The sequence below is a fragment of the Canis aureus genome, chromosome 18 (genome assembly GCF_053574225.1).
Source record: "Canis aureus isolate CA01 chromosome 18, VMU_Caureus_v.1.0, whole genome shotgun sequence".
In the NCBI taxonomy this organism is placed as follows: Eukaryota; Metazoa; Chordata; class Mammalia; order Carnivora; family Canidae; genus Canis; species Canis aureus.
Window position 1 is genome coordinate 15237174 of NC_135628.1, and position 18722 is coordinate 15255895.

At 42.3% G+C, this 18722-nt stretch overlaps 1 long non-coding RNA gene across 1 annotated transcript in view; it reads right to left on the reverse strand.

Moving 5' to 3' along the window:
• Nucleotides 1-1793: 1793 nt before the first annotated feature.
• The window catches only part of LOC144288604 (uncharacterized), a 36489-nt gene continuing 19560 nt past the window's right edge, over nucleotides 1794-18722 (reverse strand). The window contains exon 4 of the long non-coding RNA XR_013356570.1: nucleotides 1794-5683. This is a non-coding gene — a long non-coding RNA (uncharacterized LOC144288604). The remainder of the gene's footprint in view (nucleotides 5684-18722) is intronic.

Consider the following 18722-nt stretch of genomic DNA (forward strand, 5'->3'; position numbering starts at 1 on the left):
TTTATTAAAACCTCCTTGTGCTGTATGCGTTAGCACAGAGCTACTTGAAGTGTGGCCATGGACCCAGGCCAGTCTGCAGACTGTTATTGGCCTGTGATGAGATAAGCGGGAAAAGTTGAGAGTAAGCCTTGGAAACTTTCTGGCAATTTGACATGGCTGTGACATCCACACACGTGACAAGCCACCTCAATGAGTTGCATGTGGCACAGAACTGTGTACATGCAATAGGACCACATATAAACAAAATGGAAATCAGAGAGAAATAAATCCTCTAACCAGGTGATCAAGGTCAGCACCAATGGTCATAAATCATGTTGATAGCTTGTACCCTCGATACGACATGATGAGGATGGCCTCTGTGGTCTTTGTCCCAATAGCTCCTAACTCCGGTTTTATGAGAAAAAAATATTGGACAAATTCCAATAATGGGCCATTCTACAAAATACTGCCCACTATGCCTTAAAACTGTCAAAGTAATCAAGAAAAGGCAAATTTGAAAAATGTCATAGCCAAGAGGAGCTACGAAGTCAGACCAATTAAATATTATGTGGTATCCTGGAGGGGATACTAGAACAGATAAAGGACATTAGGTAAAAACGAAGGAAATCTAAATAACCATTTAGTTAATCCATTTCTTAAAAATAGAAACAAACTTGGTCCTTACCACAGATAATTTAAGAATCATTCCAACATATATTAATTCATCTAATCTTCCCAAAAGCTCCGGGAGTTATGGAGAGTAAGCATTATGGTTGCCATTTTATGGATTTTATAAATGAGGAAGCCAAGTTAGTGACATTTGATGAATTAGGAAATAATTTCTAACTCCACTTCTCTTGATTTCTATTCTCTCTCTTACCCATCCACTTGTTTTTCTAGGTAGACAGTTATCCAACTTTAACCTATCTTTCTAATTAAAAGTAACATGCTTGGTGTCAAAAAATAGAAAGTGTATACAAGAATAAAGAAACAGATTCCTTAAAAAAAAAAAAAAGTTTCCGGGGATCCCTGGGTGGCTCAGCGGTTTAGCTCCGGCCTTTGGCCCAGGGCACGATCCTGGAGTCCCGGGATCGAGTCCCACTCGGGCTCCCGGCATGGAGCCTGCTTCTCCCTCCTCCTGTGTCTCTGCCTCTCTCTCTCTCTCTCTTTATGTCTAGCATAAATAAATAAATAAATAAATAATAAATAAATAAATAAATAATCACCAATAATTTCTCCAATCCAGAGCAAACAGTCGTTAACGTTCAGTCTTTTCCTGAGCTCTTACCACTCCTAGATGTGAAGAGGAGAGAGTAGGTACCAGAATTCAGAGAGAGACAAGGTCCTCTATCAAGTGAGTGGGAGGTGGGCCGTAGGCTGGAGGGAGGGACAAAGGGCAGAGTAGCATGATGGTCTGTGTATGAACAAGAAGGCTCTGGTTGAGGTGGAGGGACTGCAAAGGCAAGGGAAAGAGAGCTTGATAGTAAAACAAGGCATGGGAGGAGGGGAGGAGGGGAGGGTCAAGAGCCATGGGGCAGAGGTGGGAGGTGAGCACTGGAACAAAGCAACAACTGGATTCTTCAGAATCCATGTGAAACAAAGAGGAAGGGTAAAAATACAGCAATTTTTTTAAAGATTTTATTTACTTATTCATGAGAGACAGAGAGAGAGGCAGAGGGAGAAGCAGGCTCCATGCAAGGAGCCTGATGTGGGACTTGATTCCGGGACTCCAGGGTCAGGCCCTGGGATGAAGGCAGGCGCCAAACCACTGAGCCACCTGGGCTGCCCCAAATACAGCAATTTCTAATGCACAAAGGACACAAGTCAAACGACCTCATCTTTTTTTTTTTTTTTTTTTGGCAAAGTAGGACTTGAGGTCACCTACTACTGAGGAGGGGACAAAAATACAATCCGTTTAAGTTTGAAATATTTCTCAGCTGCATCCTTGGACAGTAGCTACTCTTGAATCAACTGTGGACTTGGCACTGGTGCACTTTTGACCTCATGCCAGCGAACCCTGAAAGGAAGCCCCATAGTTATCAGTGAGCTTTCTCCAGCCCAGATCCAGTTGCTTTACCTGCCAAGGATTGAATTCAACAGTCTCCATGTACAGGGAGGTGACTCAGCGTGAGCCTCACTTGTACCCTCATCAGCCAGAGGATGATATGATATCACACACGGTGTGATGGTCCAGTGAGGAACCGGAGGTCATGAGGAACATCACAGCCCGTTACAGAAAGGACAAGGAAATCACAGTGAGAACGAAGTGCGATAAAAGGTTGAATGGAGCAGGCCAAGAGGACTTATGGATGTGTCCCGAGGAGTTCAGAGGAAGGAATCTTCTGGTAGACACTACGACTGTCAGAACGGTATGCCCTCTCCCCTCTACCTTGGAAACTAGCCCCAATTTTCTTGGGAACAACAAGACGCCCAACTAAAATGTTTCATTTCCAAGCCTCCTCTTCAGATGGAATGGCACGTGACATAGTTCTAGTTAAGTTATATAAGTGGAAGTTGTTGGATGAAGTTACCAGAGAACCCCTTAAGATGTGGGGATGGGAGGAGGAGGAGGAGGAGGAGGAGGAGGAGGAGGAAGGCAGACTCAACCACCTTAAGTGTCTCCCCTCTTCATCCTATCTAGAACATGAACGAGATGCCAGAGGAGAAGGGGGAACAACCGTTGCTCTGCAGAGAAGAAACCTGAGATGGACCCGAACATCATTGAGCCACGGTTCCAAGATCAGCAGCTGTGTGCCTCCAGACTGCTCATCGTCTAAGAAAAATAGAACCAGTAATTTGTTTAAGGCTCTGCTTTGGGGGGCTTGGTTTCTCCCAGCTGAATATAATCCCCAGTCCATAGACGAGGCACCATTTCATTTCAATCATTAATTTAGAAATTGTGTGTCAGATATTTGCTTGTGCTAGAGTTTCAAATAGCAAATGTCCCTTGAAAGAACCAGGCCATCCTTTAGGGGCTTGGAAATCCTTTTGTAGAACTGAGTGTTTTGTTTTGGGGGTGTCTGTCTCTGCTGTAAAGCGAGCTGACCTACATGCACAACATATGATAAGCATGAAGCGGCCCAACTGGTTTTATTAGTTTTCCTTGGGCTTTGGTCTAAAAAGGTTTCTTGCTGAGTTGATTTCACCCCCGATAACTTCCTTCACACTCCACTTCCTAATCGAAAAAGGCCCACATCAGGGGTAGAGAAACAGAGACCAATCCTTTCCCACTCCTCTCCTGGGACTCCTTAGCTCTTTACTATACCGCTGGGTTGGCTTAGCAAAAGCAATTTGATGTCCAGAATTTCCTGGCAGCCTTCCATGAGTCTGTCTGCCTCATCAGAAAACTCCAATCAGTAAGTCTGTGGGCTAAAGGGAGTCTGATCTCACTGGTGGTGTTGCCACACTTTGTTCTTTTTCTGATATATTCTGTATTTGCAGTGGTTTGTTCTTTTTCAGTTCTGAAAGCTGACATGATTTTGGAAAGTGAAACGTGCTTCCCTAAATTCTGGCTCATACCCCCTCAGGTGAAACTCTCCAAGCCATTAACCTTCAGGTACATCTCCCAAAGGAGGGCTTTTTGTATTAGATTCCAAGAGCTACCATTCCTCAAGCCTTGATTTTGAAGTTGTTGTTAGTTGCGATGTAGCTTTTCTAAATTAAAGCAAAAGGGGAAGGCCAATACATAGAACCAATAAAAGCAGAGTTGTTCTCATCAAAGTATAGGTGGGCGAGGGGAGGGAAGAGGTGTGTAAGAGGGAGACAGCCGGGAGCCTCTTCAGATTCACTACAACCTTTCCCCAAGGAAAGGATCCATGGGGATCCTTCAAGGAACCCCGGGATTCCAAGGAACACAGTCCAAAACCATGTTGCCAGTAAGCCCAGAGTGGTAGGACGATGTTTCATCGTTGTCTTTAAGGTAAGGAAGCTAAAGGCAACTTTAATCCAGGACACAGTGGATATGGGAGGCAAAGGGTCCATTTCCAAATCATAATGATCATTTTCAAGCCCTTTGCATTTTGTCTGGATTTGTTTTCAAAGGGCTTGAAAAGTTTGTTGATTTGCCAAACCTGAATGGACTTGGATCGTTACTATTATTCCCCAGCATCTTCTCAGTTGCAAAGTAATGTGCGTGCTGTGTAGGCAGATGAACCATGTTACGTGACCCACAAGCAGTGATTGAGAATTTAGGGACTGGATTAAGGGGCACATCTTTGGGGTGAAATACTTAGCATAAACAGTATGTATTCCCTCACCCATGATGCCAAATTATATTTCCTTTATGTGTTCTAAGCTTTACAAGCAGACACCCCCAAAGACAAAAGGCTCTTATCCTTGAGAAGCTGTTTCCCTACCAGCAAAACGGGAAGAGCAATCCCAGTATTTCTAAGAGTAGTAGCCCTGGGGACTAAAGGAATTAAAGTCACCATGTTCTTTTGCAGCGTGCCCAACACACCCCAGACATTCAATTTCCTGTGTCCTTCCTTCTACTTGCCTTATAGGGCAACAGGAGGGGACAGGGTGGATCTGCTCTGATAAATTTAGGAAAAGCAGTAAAGTGAGTGGTAGGTACCTATGTGCCCAGGACCACAGGTACAGCTCTGCCCTGGGCCCCCACCAAGTTCCCCACGCCCAGAATGTGCAGCTCTTCATCTCCACATGCACCAGCACTCACTCTTTCTTCAGTTTGTTTGTCTTTTCTTTACTTGTCACGTCCCTGGGAGAGGCCCCTCACCGCTTGCAATGACAATCTTCATTCTGCTTTGAACAGTGCAGCTTCCACTTCATTCCCAAAGAGCTGGCTCCTTAAAAAGGGCTTCTTTTGACCAGCAGCAGAGTTGCGTGTTGGAGTGAGGAAAACATTTCCCCTTTCCTGCTCTGATTTGGACCCATTTTTGACAGTGGTAGATAGAGATGGAGACCCCAAGAGGCATCACACGCAAAACGTGGCCAAGAAGCCATTTCCACTCAGGTCTCATCCTGCAACCATAAAATTCCACCACCAAACCAGTCTTTAAATTACCCTGATGGTTAAAAGCTATATTATATTCAGATTTGTTGGGAGAACACCAAGATTTTGGTAGCAACCAGCAGAAGACACCCCTCAAATGCTGTCTGCCTCCAACTCCATCTGATGCCTCTTAACATTTCCAAGGAAGTTTCTTTTCTGCCTTTTGCCAAAAACTAGAGGTACTAGTACGAGAACTAATATAGCTCGATTTCCTCTTTCAAGCCAGTCCCCATGCAAGACACTTGACGCTACTTTAACCCACGAGAGAGCCCTTCGGGCCAAGTATCATTCTCACCATTTTAAGGTGAAGACACTGAGTTAAATGTTGCGAAGTTCATCTTCAAATTGAGCTCCTAGCGAGTGGAACTGTGGCTTTGTTCACTTTTATCCTCAGACCGCAGTTCCTGGCATACCCTGAGGACCCTCTCAAAAGGGTCAGCTATGTGGGTAAGGGGTGAAGACTAAGAATAGGAACCCAGGCCAGGTAGAAGGTGTCAGGGAGTGCACTCAGGCTGACCAGGAGCAAGGCTGGAGAAATGCCTTCTGTGTGGGGTGTGGGAGCCTATCTGGCTGCCCTCAGTGATGGGTTAGAGGTTGCAAAGAAAAGCAGACTTTAGGATTCCCATTCTGCTGGTTTACAACCTCTGTCACTTTTTTCATCTTCTATGATCTCTTTGAGCCTTCATTTTCCATCTGAAACAGAGATAACAATATTTATTCCAGTCATGAGTATCAATAAGAGAACATATGTGAAATTTCCTAGCCCAGATCCTGGCATATAAAGGATGCTCCATAAATACTTGTTTCTGCTTCCCTTCCTCCATCACCCCAAAGCCTTGGCCAATTCTTTACAAGGGGACAGGTTTCTACTATTACCACAAACTCCAGTGTTCACAGTCTCAACATCTTTATGAAATGGTACAGTATCTAGAAATGATGATTTTCTTTAAAAAAATTCAGAATAATGAAGCGAGAATATGATACAGTGGAATTACTGTCTTCATTTCACGTTTTCCCCCCTGTAATTGAAACCATTTTCAAGTTTTATTTAGTACAAAATTAATTTCACATTTTCATCAAGGAACTCATGTGGATCCCAGGGTGATTCAAATTTTCCGATACAGAAATTCATAGCATTCATTACTGGTATTTTTCAAGACAAAAGAGTTTATTCCAGAGGAGACCATTTCAGTCCTGCTGTATGAACAAAATAAAAAACTTTTTACGTGACACTTCTAAATTCAGGCTTGACATTAATGTTTTGTAAGAGAGCTGATTAAAAAAAAAAAATCTTCATCAGTTACTCAGCCTTCTCACTTCCCAAATAAGAAGCACAATTTCATTTACCTTAGAACTAAGCTGGTTTCCTCTTGAACTGAACTCAGAAATGACATTGGGCTTGATTGTCAGGGAGAAATGCACAGTATATGTCAACATGTGTGGGTTAAGTTCTGGCCACGGAAACTGGGAAAGTTGGCATCCTGCACTTCCGTGCTGGTTCAAGCTACCTGGAGCGACCCCAGTGCTGTTGCACAGAGGCTCAAGCAATACCAGATGGCATCAGAACTAAGATCCATCTAGGTCAGATTCAATCCCAGGCAAAGAAAAGCAGAGGCTGTGCTTTGAGACATCAGACCTACATTTTTTAGGGAGCACTCCCTGCTCTTATTCTATAGAACATAATCTAGCATCAGAAAAAACAGCCAAACAGGGGCAATGGCCAGAAAAAGGTGAGTGGGTGCCTTCCGGACACTTCTGTGTACACACTGCATCGGCGTGTTCCCACTAGTCCTGACCCCAAGACTCCTCACCTGCTTCTTTCCAGTGCTGGAATCAAAGCATCCTCTTTCCCAGCCCTGCCCCAGGCCCTGGGAGCACCTCTTAGCCATCCTCAGGATGCAGTCTTTGGTTCTTTAGCACTTAGGAGATCTGACATTTGTGCCCTGGCTTAATGGTCTTAGTTCATTGTCCCTCTCTCTCTCTCTCTCTCTCTTTTTTTTTTTTTTTTTTTTTTTGGCAAATTGAGATAAAATTCCCTTACCCTAAAATTCACCATTTTAGCCATCTTAAAGTGTATAATAATTCAAGGGCTTTTAGTAAAGTCACAATGTTGAACAACTATCACTACTATCTAATTCCAGAACGTTTTCATTATCCCCAGAGAAACCTCGTACCCATTAGGTAGCCACTCCACATTCCCTGCTGCCCCCCACCCCCAGCTCCTGGCAACAACTAATCTGCTCCTGTCTCTATGGATCTGTCTATTCTGGACAAGTGCCCTCGTAAGTACAACTTCTGCCCTTGGCAAAACCATGAGAAATGAAGTTCAAAAGATGACCCAACCCTCTTTAAGATATCAACATGTCTTCAACAAGATAGTAAACTGACCTCAGAGTAGATTTCATGTATTTTGTTCTATTATCTCATGCCCTGGAATCCATCCGGGCACCACAGTAAACCTGGACTCTTGATCAATAGCATGCATGCATGGAAGCCGCATGTGTCTAAGGTGTCCCTGCACATGCATGTATGTTGCTGTCCATATGTGTTCACGCAGAAAGGTAACCTCCACGGACTCTGCACTCGAAGGCCTTGCTACTGTCAAATGAGAGGTAGCACATTTTGAGAAGGGCTTTCGGTTACAGCCTGGAACAGTGGGAAAAACAGAGCCAACTGATTTTGGCCAAGTCATCCTGGCACATGGGTCTCATGGAATCTCTTCTCCTCTGGATCTACTATCAGTGCTCACAGAAGTTCAGGAAGGGGGTTGTAGTGCATTGATCTATCCGAGGCCTCCTGGCAGCACTTGAGAAGCACAACACCGTTTTGTAGAATTATGTGCAAAGGTCAACCCTACTTGTTAAGATTCTTAAGGTGTCTGTTTCATTTAAATCAAGTTTTGTGTTTGTACATGTGTGTTTTTTAAGGGAGAATGGAATCTCCTGAGAGAACAATCCCACTTAAATTAGAAACACGTGCAGGCATTCAGTAGGTCAGCTCTGTAAAGATGTGTTATTATATCTTACGTTTATAGGAATTCTATTCACAGACAGGGCCACATATGAATTGTATGATTCTCTGGTGCCCAGGCTAGCTGGTTCTTCCCATCCCAAGATAGTTACAAAAACTCTTTTCCTCTCCTTCGGGTAGAGATAAGGAAGAAAAATGTATTACAAATTTAAGAGCTAGGCGTTAGCTAAATAATGGGAACACTGATGAAACATTTCAGTGTGGCATTACGTTTGATACCAAAAAAGTGGAAGAGACACAAAGTCTGTGTGGACCACGTTGCTTTACAGTAGCCTTGGCCTGTTTTGCTTTCATTGTGATAGCACTGCCCACCTAGGGGCCAAAGTCCTATCTAAATACGAGACAGATTTAGAGACAAGATTAATACTGTTCATAGGACTTTCTGCACTTAAAATAAAATACATAAAACTATATTTTATATGCTGTTTACAATTACTGCTTCTTCCCCTGCCTTCCCAAAATTGCTTTATCACGTATGTCCATATAATGGACTAGGGAAGCAGGATAAGACAGAAAAGAAAACTAACATTTGTTGACTGCCTTGTCCTCTCGATTAGGTTTTACTGTTTGATCTTATTTTTATTTCTTACAACTACCATATGAGGCAGGGAGAATTCTCTCCAGTTTACACATGAAAAAACTGAGATTCGGAGAGATTGAGTGACTCATCCAAGCACACAGAGCAACCAAGCACTGGAGATGGAATTTGAAGCCAGGCTGGTCCAACTTTAAGAATCACATAATGTTGTTGGTAATTGAAAAGAAGCTCCCAAGGATAGTGGAATGAGCCCTTGGGAGGGGCCAGGCCATCCTCCTCCTAGTTCAAACTTTGCCACTCTCTTGGGAATGTGAAGAGCCAAGAATTCTCTGGGCTTCCCTCTCCTCAGTTGGTGCCATAGGAATAACACTGTCTGTCCCTTCTGCCTCTCAGGGATATCATGAGCCTCAAAGAAGGAAACTTATGGTGGGGGACAACGGGGAGACCATGAAATACAAAAGCAAAGTGGTTGTTAACATGGTTTAGTGATTTAGTGTTAATATGGTTTAGTAATAATAGTAAGTGTATGTAGTTTAATAGTATATTCACAGATACTAAGAGTGGATGTCCCCAATTTTTTACTGATTTGGTGCATAATCAGAAAAGTTTGAGGATCACAAATCTATGCAATAAACAATATATATGCAAAATATTGCGATATTGTTGGGGGCATATGCATAGTAGTGGCTGTAGACCCATAACGAAACTACCCAAGTGAATAGCTCAGAGCTCTACTAAATGTCAAATATTTGTTTTTAATCCCCAAGCATCTCAGCATCATGGAAAAACCATAAGTCACTTTTTTCTTTTTTTTTCTTTTAATGGACTTCAATTGTAGAATTGAATTATTCATTACCTTCATTCAAACACATGGCATCATTGGTCTATATAAGGTAAAGTTCTATTTCACTCATTTATTGATTCACTCATTCAATGCCGTGAATAATCATGAGCCCACTACTCTCTTTAAGAACATGAAGTGTATTTACCTCTATTTATCTATGTGTCTAATATCCTATATCCTGCCTTCCCACACAGAGGTAACTAGGATCCAGAATCTTATGATTATCATTCCTTTGCTTTAAAAAGTTTGATCAAATATATATGAATGCCTAAACAATACATTGTTTGATTTTGCCTGTTTTTGAACATCGTAAGAAAAGTATGATGTTCTAAGAAGTCATTTGGGACTTGTTTTCATTTAATATTATACTGAATGAAGCCCATGTTGTTGTGGCGTGATATTCCATTGTGTGATTATACCATGAGTTATTCATTCATTTCCTTGAGGATGGGTATTTGGATTATTTCCAGTTCTTTGCTACAAAGAACAACACTTCTTTGAGCATTCTTATATGTATCTCCTGGTGCTCATGTGTAGGAATTTCCTTTGGGAATATACCAAGAAGTGGAAATCGGGGCAGGAAGGGTACATGAAGGTTCAATTTAACAGAATAAAACCGCATTATTTTCCAGAGTAGTTACACCATAGGTTCACTTTCTTAGCCAACTTATTCAGTTTTCTTTTACGGGAAACCTGACTAAAATGACTACAGGTACTGGAGAAGATCAAAGTAATTAAACAAGAAAGTGGCAGCACCCTTTCTAGAAAACAAGGATGTCCATAAATTAGCATTTAAATCTCTTTCTCCCAGTTAGTGTAAAACCAGGCCCCATGCTTCCTTCCCATCTGTACCCTGAGGGAGCGGGGAGGAGGAACTCTAAGCCTACTGCAGCTCTGACACTTTGTACATAGTGACAGATCCTGGACCAGTAGCTCCTCGTTGCAGGTTCCAGGGGCTTAGTTTTCCAGCAGGCTATGCTTTCTCCCCACCTAGTACTTATTCCTTGATCTGTGCAGCACATACTCTTTGGAATTCCTGCAAAATGGGATGACAGCTGGCAGGTTCTTGGTGCTAAACAGTGGTTGAAATTACAACAGGAAGAAAACAAAACTAATGATAAAATTGTACTTAGAATAAAATCCAAAGTCTCTTGCAACGTCACATGTGACCCATCTTTGCTGACCTCTCCTGCCTCCTCCTTCCCTGGTTGTTCACCTCTTTGCTCTTCATGCCACATCCATCGGTCTTTTTCAGTTCCTGGAACACTCCAGCTTATTTACTGCCTCAGGGCCACTGCACAGCTATTCCCTGTGCTCAGGATGCTTTAGGCCCCACTCTTTTCATGGCTGGTTCTTTCTCATGCTTTAGCTCTCTGCTTAAAATTTACATGCTCGGGACACCTGGGTAGCTCAGCAGTTGAGCGTCTGCCTTCGGCTCAGGGCGTGATCCCAGAGATCCCAGATCCGAGGATCAAGTCCCACATCAGGCTCCCCACGAGGAGCCTGCTCCTCCCTCTGTCTGTGTCTCTGTCTGTGTATATGTGTCTCATGAATAAAAATAAATAAATAAATGAATAAAAATAAAAAATAAAAATTTATGTGCTCAAAAAACATTCCTCTCCTACCCTGTGTGAAGTAGTTTCACACTTACTCTAAATATTCTCAGTCTCAAGCTCCCTTTGGGGTCTTCTTAACATTTGCCTACATTTGTGGTGATTTACCTGTTTACTTTTATTTTCTGCTTTTCCCACTAAAATGCTAGCCCTATGAGGGCTGAATCTATCCATCTTAATCATTCTTGTTCTCCCCAGCCTCTAGCATCGTGCCAAATGTTTGTTGAATGAATGGGTGTATTAAGTGTCCACTAAGCATCAAGTTTTATGTGAACCATCATTCTACTCATGTCACTGTTTTTCATTATCTCAACAACTCTGTGACATAGCTATTATTAACCCCAGGAAACAGACTTATGGAGGTTAAGTAACAGATCCAAAGGCTCACATATAGGGAGTGGTAGAGCCGGGATTTGAACAAAGATCGGACTTCAAAGCCTGTGCACTTTCCATTGAATCATGAAGACCATAGGAAAAGGTATTTAAGGAATCCAGCTGATGTCGGATGGCCTTTTCAAAATGCCAACCCAGAGTTTCCCTGGGAATTTCTCATTTTCTCTGCTAAATCTTGGAACTGTTAGTTTTGCAGGATTGCACAACATACTGATAGAAAATGTCACCTGACTTCTTTATCTGTTAAACAAACATTAAGAACAGCTATTTGGCCAAACTCCTGCTATTGTTCCCTCATCTATCACAGTACAGTATTACTTATCAATGGAAAAGCATGTTCCCAAAATGTCACAGCAGGACTTTAAAAGTTAAATAGACCCATAAATCATTCTTCTAAAAGCAACAAAGCTGACCTCTTCCTTAGCACTCAGATATTTAATCTGTAAATTATTTAGCTTGTGTCATTTCTTTTCCCCAACGTTTAAATAGTAAAGCTGCTATTTTCATGTCTTTCTCTTATTTCCCCAATGATTAGAAAGTAGCACTCTTCAGAAACCCAGGCCACAGTTACATTTTCAATAAATATATTAAAAGAATACATTTCTTTGGCTCACAGATATACTGTACTCTCATTCAAGGGACCCAAACACCAAAGGAAAATGGTTAGAATACAAGTAACTTCCAATTTTCAGGTATTAGTGGGACAGTTACTCTTCTTTGGGCAATTATTTTAGAAAAGACTAGAGAGTCATATCTTTCTGCCAACCACAAACATTATTTCTCTCAGGATTTAACTGAAGATTATGTCCCCCCCCTCCCCAAGAACTCCCCTGGACTAGTCCAATTCATGCTGCTTAATTCCATTCTCAACACTTACACATGACACTTATACCTCATTATTAACTTTGGGTTTAGGTGCTACCTTATGTTTTTGTTAGTTCCAAAAGTTTGCTGAATGAGTAAATGTCCTATCTTGTCATATTTAGATGGCAAGCATTTCAAGTGCAGGAACAATTTCTTCTCATTCTTTTGTGTCCCACACATATGTATGAATGAATGCACTCATTCTTCTATCCCTCCAGCCACTCCTGATCCCTTTAGAGCAACTTAAGTTTTTGGAAATGGTGCTAGAGGCTCTTGAAAAATATACACGCAATTTGAATTCAATCAAAATGAAGACATACTAATTTAATATGTATAGAAAAAACTACAGCAGCATGTTGATAGAGTCCTCTTAATTAGGGTGACTAGGTATCTTCACTGATTTCTTTTTATATTTTCAATAAAAATATAGATTTATTTTATATCAAAGAAAAGGTTTTTTTTATTTTTTATTTATTTTTTATTGGTGTTCAATTTACTAACATACAGAATAACCCCCAGTGCCCGTCACCCATTCACTCCCACCCCCCGCCCTCCTCCCCTTCTACCACCCCTAGTTCGTTTCCCAGAGTTAGCAGTCTTTATGTTCTGTCTCCCTTTCTGATATTTCCCACACATTTCTTCTCCCTTCCCTTATATTCCCTTTCACTATTATTTATATTTCCCAAATGAATGAGAACATATAATGTTTGTCCTTCTCCGACTGACTTACTTCACTCAGCATAATACCCTCCAGTTCCATCCACGTTGAAGAAAAGTTATTTTTAAACCAAATCTAGGGGCACCTGGGTGGCTCAGTGGTTGAGCATCTGCCTTCAGCTCAGGTTGTGATCTTGGGGGTCCTGGGATTGAGTCCCAGTCCCCATGGGGAGCCCATTTCTCCCTCTGCCTATGTCTCTGCCTCTCTCTCTCTCTCTGTCTATGATGAATAAATAAATAAATCTTTAAATAAATAAATAAAAATAAACCAAATCTAATATCTAAATTAAAAGAATGAAGTCAAATTTATAGAACAAAGAGGCAGATAAAAATACAGTGAAAAAGCGCTCAGATAGGACTTAAAAGTTTGAATTTGAGTTGGGACTTTGTCCCTTACTAACTGTGTGATTTTTTAAGCCTTGGTGTCCTTGTCTATAAATTGAAGTTGAAAATATCTCCTTTATAGAGTTGTTCTGAGGATTATATGAGATAAAGTAACTGAAAATGCTTTACAAGATTGTAAAAGGCATTAAGTAATGGAAGGTATTATCACTTATGCTGTGAATTGAGTCTCATTTCAATTGGCCACTGCTGGAAGTCAGGCCTGTTGCAGACACCACTAAGCATATTATGGGATTAGGAGGCTCAAGGCCAATTATCCACAACAGTGGTTTAAATGTTTGGTTCTTCCAACCCCATGGATGTCACAATTTGCTCCAGATGAGTGAATGCCAAAAATGTCTTACCAATTCAAGTGCCCAACTTACTTGAAAGTAGGACGCAGGCATTGGGGACCACAGTTAATGGGTTGGCAATCCTTTGGGCTCATATTTCCTTTGCCTTTTTCTGGGATAGGATAAAATTACAAAGACCTATTTTGAATTTCTCATAAGTCAGGGAAACTATAGGAAGCAAGTTGATTTATTTTTCTTGTTCATAAAAAAGAGGGGGAAAAAAAGCAGTGGAGTTCTGCCTACATTTAAGATAAGATGGTAAACTTTGTTTAGAAAAGAACAAATTGCATTTCTACCTTCACCAAGTCTCAACTTTCTAATACCTTGCATTAGCCCTCTTCTAAAACTCCGTGAATAGTTTTGGAATTTACTGTGCCTCCTGCAAAGCTCTGAAGCAAATATTCACTCCACATGTCACTTACCTAACCATGGAAACCTTACCTAACCTTTCAGAGCATATACTAATATATTATTTCCCCTTCTTCCAAATTTCTATGCATCAAGCAAAAGAAGTGCTTTTCCAAAATTACTTGACAAAGGTTGGCAAAAGTCAAAACTATCTTAAGAACAAGGAGGTCATCAGACATAAGGCATCTTCACTTCCTCTGAACCTCACATTTTCAAGCATCCTCTCTTCTCTCTCTCTCTTTCTCTCTCTCTCATACACACACACACACACACACACACAGATTAAATGGAAAGATAATAGCTGTTGAAGTCAGATTAGCCTGGGTTCAAATCCTGACTCCACTTCCAAGGTTTAGGGACATGGGTAAGCTAGTTGGCTTCTCGAAGCCCCAGTTTCTTCATGCTAGTGAGAATACCTAAAGTGCAAAACTGTTATGAAGACTAAATGAGATGATTATAAAGCATCAAGCACAATGCCTGGCACATGATCAGGCTGGTTTCTATCTCCCCCTCCTTGGTCTACTTAGTGCTAGTTTGAGCACAGCACATGTCTTGATTGTATATTCATCACAAATTCCTGGACCTCTGGCACATCAGATGTTCCAAGCATTCAGAGGTAATAAATTGGAGGGAGCCCCCAGGGCTGTGGGAATCCTGGTTCCCAGCCCCTTAGGCAGACCACCTACTGCTGCCTGAAAGCAGCCACCCTGTGAGGAAAGCAGCTGCCAGACAAAAGGACAGGGGCTAGGCCTCCATCTGCACCTCCACCCTCTTGCCTCTGCACACAGAGGGCAGCCATGGTTCCCCAGGAGACACGAGGGAGAGGTTTCAGTGTTTCAGATGACAGATCAGCCTGTGCTCTCTGACCCAGATTAGACTCGACCCAGAACCAGCTCACCCGCCTATGTCACCAGCAAATGATTTTAATTCACTCCCAGGAGACTGTAAGGAACACTTGGACCAGGAACGCGTGTAATCTGGCTGCGCTCTGCAGTGAGCATTCATAAGGCTGTAGGTTTCACATGTTCCGCTAATATTTCACTGGCCTGTCAGCCTCAGTTTGTGTGTGGGAGCCAGGCTGCACATTCAGCATTCCTGGGTCCCTGGAAAGTTGGGGGAGCGAGAGGTGAGGAGGAGGAGGTTGGAGAATACTCCAAAGGGAAGAAGAAGGGAAAACACGCTTCAGACCCGACACAGTGGTTCTCAGAGTGCGACCCCCAGACCAGCAGCTGCAACAGCATCACCAAGAGCTTGTTGGAAATGCAAATTCTCAGGCCCTGCCAGGGTCCTGCTCCATCAGAAATTCTGTGGTGGGGCTCAGCAATTTGTGTTTTCACAAGTTTCCGTGTGAATCTGATGTATGTGATAGTCTGAGAACCACTGACCCAGCTAAATAATGTTTAAATAGACCTTAACCTCTAAATTCAAGGAGAAAAGCAACATCCTAGAAGTATAATTATGATAAAGGAAAAAAAGCTCCAGAGTTGCTCAGGAGGCCTTCATTTGAATTCTAACTCCAATAATTGCTAACTTTGTGATCTTGGGCAAGTTGCTTCAATTTTCTGAGCCTCAGTTTCTCTGTGTGTGAAACAGAGGTAACTAGACCTCCCCTGCAGAGTTGAGATAAACTCTCTGTGGATGGCTTAGTGTTTTTAAGCCTGTTCTTACTCCACTACATCACACAGCTTCTCCTGTAGAGCTTCAGGTCTGGGTCTCTCAACCTTGACACTATTAATATTTGAGTCTGATGATTCTTTATTGTGAAACTTGGCCTGTGCATTGAAGGATGTATAGCAGCATCCCTGGCCTCTACCCACTAGTTGCCTACAGCCGCCCCCAGTTGTGAAACCCAAAAATACCCCCTAACATTGCCAAATGTCCCCTGCAGGGCCAAATTGTGACTGGTTGAGGACCGCTGCATCAGAGTGTTCAGATGGAGCAGAAGCAGAAAGCAAGAGCATTGTATTCAATTAGAACAAAGATCCATGTGCTAGCTTGTCTACCAACTAGGTATCTGACCTCAGATGTAACCTGAGCTTTAATTCCTCACCTGTAGAACAGTGTTTAGAACACCTACATAACAGCGATGGGGTAAGAATGAAGATTTATCACGTATAAGATGCTCAACAAATTTTCAATTCAATTCACAGTGAAAATCTGATTTCCGTGCTTTTGATTTGACTACTAAGAGGCAGAAGGATCGATGACATGAACTTCAGATGGCCTCTCTTGAATAACAAGGTAGAAGACAGGCAGACTCATGAAATAGAAGGAAGGCAAGCAAAGATCCAAGAAAAGGGCTAGGTCTCTTCTTTGACAAAACCCGGCTGAGATTGGTATGACAAAACCCTTCTCTTTGGGAAGAGGACAGAAACAGGCAACTCTTTTGACAAGTCACATGACAATCCATCTCCCTCAGGCTCCCCTTCTGAAGCTTGGAGCCACGTTCACTGTTAGAGCACTTGTTGCACCAGTCACATTGGCATTGTGAAGTGAGAAGCAGGGGAGAAAAAGGAGTAGTTAAGAGCTTGGGGTCTGATTCTCACAGACTCAAGTTCAAATCCCAGGTCTACACATATTGGTTCTGTGAGATTGGCCAAATTACTTACATTCTCTGAACCTCAATTTCCTTATTCAAAGGAAGAGACAAATAATAGACACCTTAGAGTCTTAGCAAAAAGCTCTATGAGTTCATATGTGTGCAACGCTTAGCACAGTGCTTTAAACATGTCATAACATTTACTGTATCAGAACCAAAAGAACTATGATCTTTGTCACATCGTCACATTTGGCCAGGCTCAGAACAAGTGTGCATGAGAAAACTAAGAATATTGTCTCTCAGCAATGAGCACACACACACACAAAAATGATACATTGCAGTACAATGAAAACTGGTTCAGCATTTCATTCTGCACCATTCAGTCTTTTCAAGATCATTCTGAGCCTCAGAATGTCCGGTAGAGAGGCTATAGCTTTCGCCAAACCCTAAATGATTAAGCATAGCTTTAAAAGAGCACTTTTGGGGTCCTGGGTGGCTCAATTTGTCAAGTGTCTTGATCCTCAGCACAGATCATTACCTCAGCATCATAAGATAGAACCCCATGGTGGGCTCTGTGCTGGAGCCCACTTAGGATTCGCTCTCTCCCTCTACCCCTTCCCACCCCCCAACTAGTGCGTACTATTTTTCTCTAAAAAGAAAAGAAGAGGAGAAGGGAAGGGGAGGGAAGGGGAGGGAAGGGAAGGGAAGGGAAGGGAAGGGAAGGGAAGGGAAGGGAAGGGAAGGGAAGGGAAGGGGAAGGGGAAAGGGAAGGGGAAGGGAGGGGAGGGAAGGGGAGGGGAGGGAAGGGGTGGGGAGGGAAGGGGAGGGAAGGGGAAGGGGAGGGGAGGGGAGGGGAGGGGAGAAGAGAAGAGAAGAGAAGAAAGAAAAGAAAAAGAAAAGAAAAGAAAAGAAAAGAAAAGAAAAGAAAAGAAAAGAAAGAAAAGAAAAGAAAAGAAAAAAAAGAAAAGAAAAAAGAAAAGAAAAGACTTTCTTTAATACCCCTAGGTATATGCATGCACACATCTGTGTGTGTGTGTGTGTGTGTGTACAGAGTGACAGAAACAAGAGGAAGAGTATTCCTGAACTCAGTAACAATCGGCTAGAATGTCTCACCTCTAGGACAGGAAGCAAAAATCTCTCCCCATAATATCATTTAGGGTTCACTTACAACAACATGGCTTAGTGAGTTACACACACTACTCATTTTATCCTCACAGCCACCAACTGAGGTAGATACTACTAGAGTCTCCAATTTATAGATGAAAAATTTGAAGCCTATAGAGCTAATTATGTCTATATCATATTAAGTGGACAAAGAGCTAGTCTAAATAACTATTTTCCTAATTCTTAGATTTTCCAGCCAATCTTTGTCATCTATGTCACTGCCTAATATTTTCCACAGTCAGAAGAATTATCTTCCTCTGCATTATGTTCAAGCTGCTCTGAGACCTGATTTAGGGAGGTAAGAGGCGCTGGGCTGAAGCCAGGGTCACCAGCTGGATTTATGGTCTCTTCTAAGCATCTTTTATATCCAGGCCAGGGCAAGAAAGTCACACAGCTCTAGTTTGGTGTTCCTAATTTCTGCACAAGGATGGGGTCATCAGCCTGGATAATGCCTCTGTGATTAGGCCTGAATGGCAGCTGGCAGACATCTATCTACACCATGGCCATATCTGGCTTCATTCCGGGGTGTTGAGGTCCTCCTTCCCTTTTTGAAGTTTATCAGGCATCACTGATTCACACTCTTCATTTTCAGAATCCCTGCTGATCATAAATGTAAAGGCTCTGAAATCTGTCCATGTACCCTGGGTCTGCATGGACTAAGCCATCAACAATCTCTGGACTTCTTGGGTGGTTTTTCAGACAGAGCTGTATTTTGCTGTCCTCCTGAATTCTCTATAGTCTAGACACCAAGAATGCAATGAACCAGGCTCTAAAAATTCTCACCCTGGACTCTCTTCAGTGGTCTCCTGCAACCATCCCAGTTAAGGACTTGCTGAAAGAGTCTTACTAGGTTGGGAATCACACAGCCCCAATTAAAGGGTACGTGAT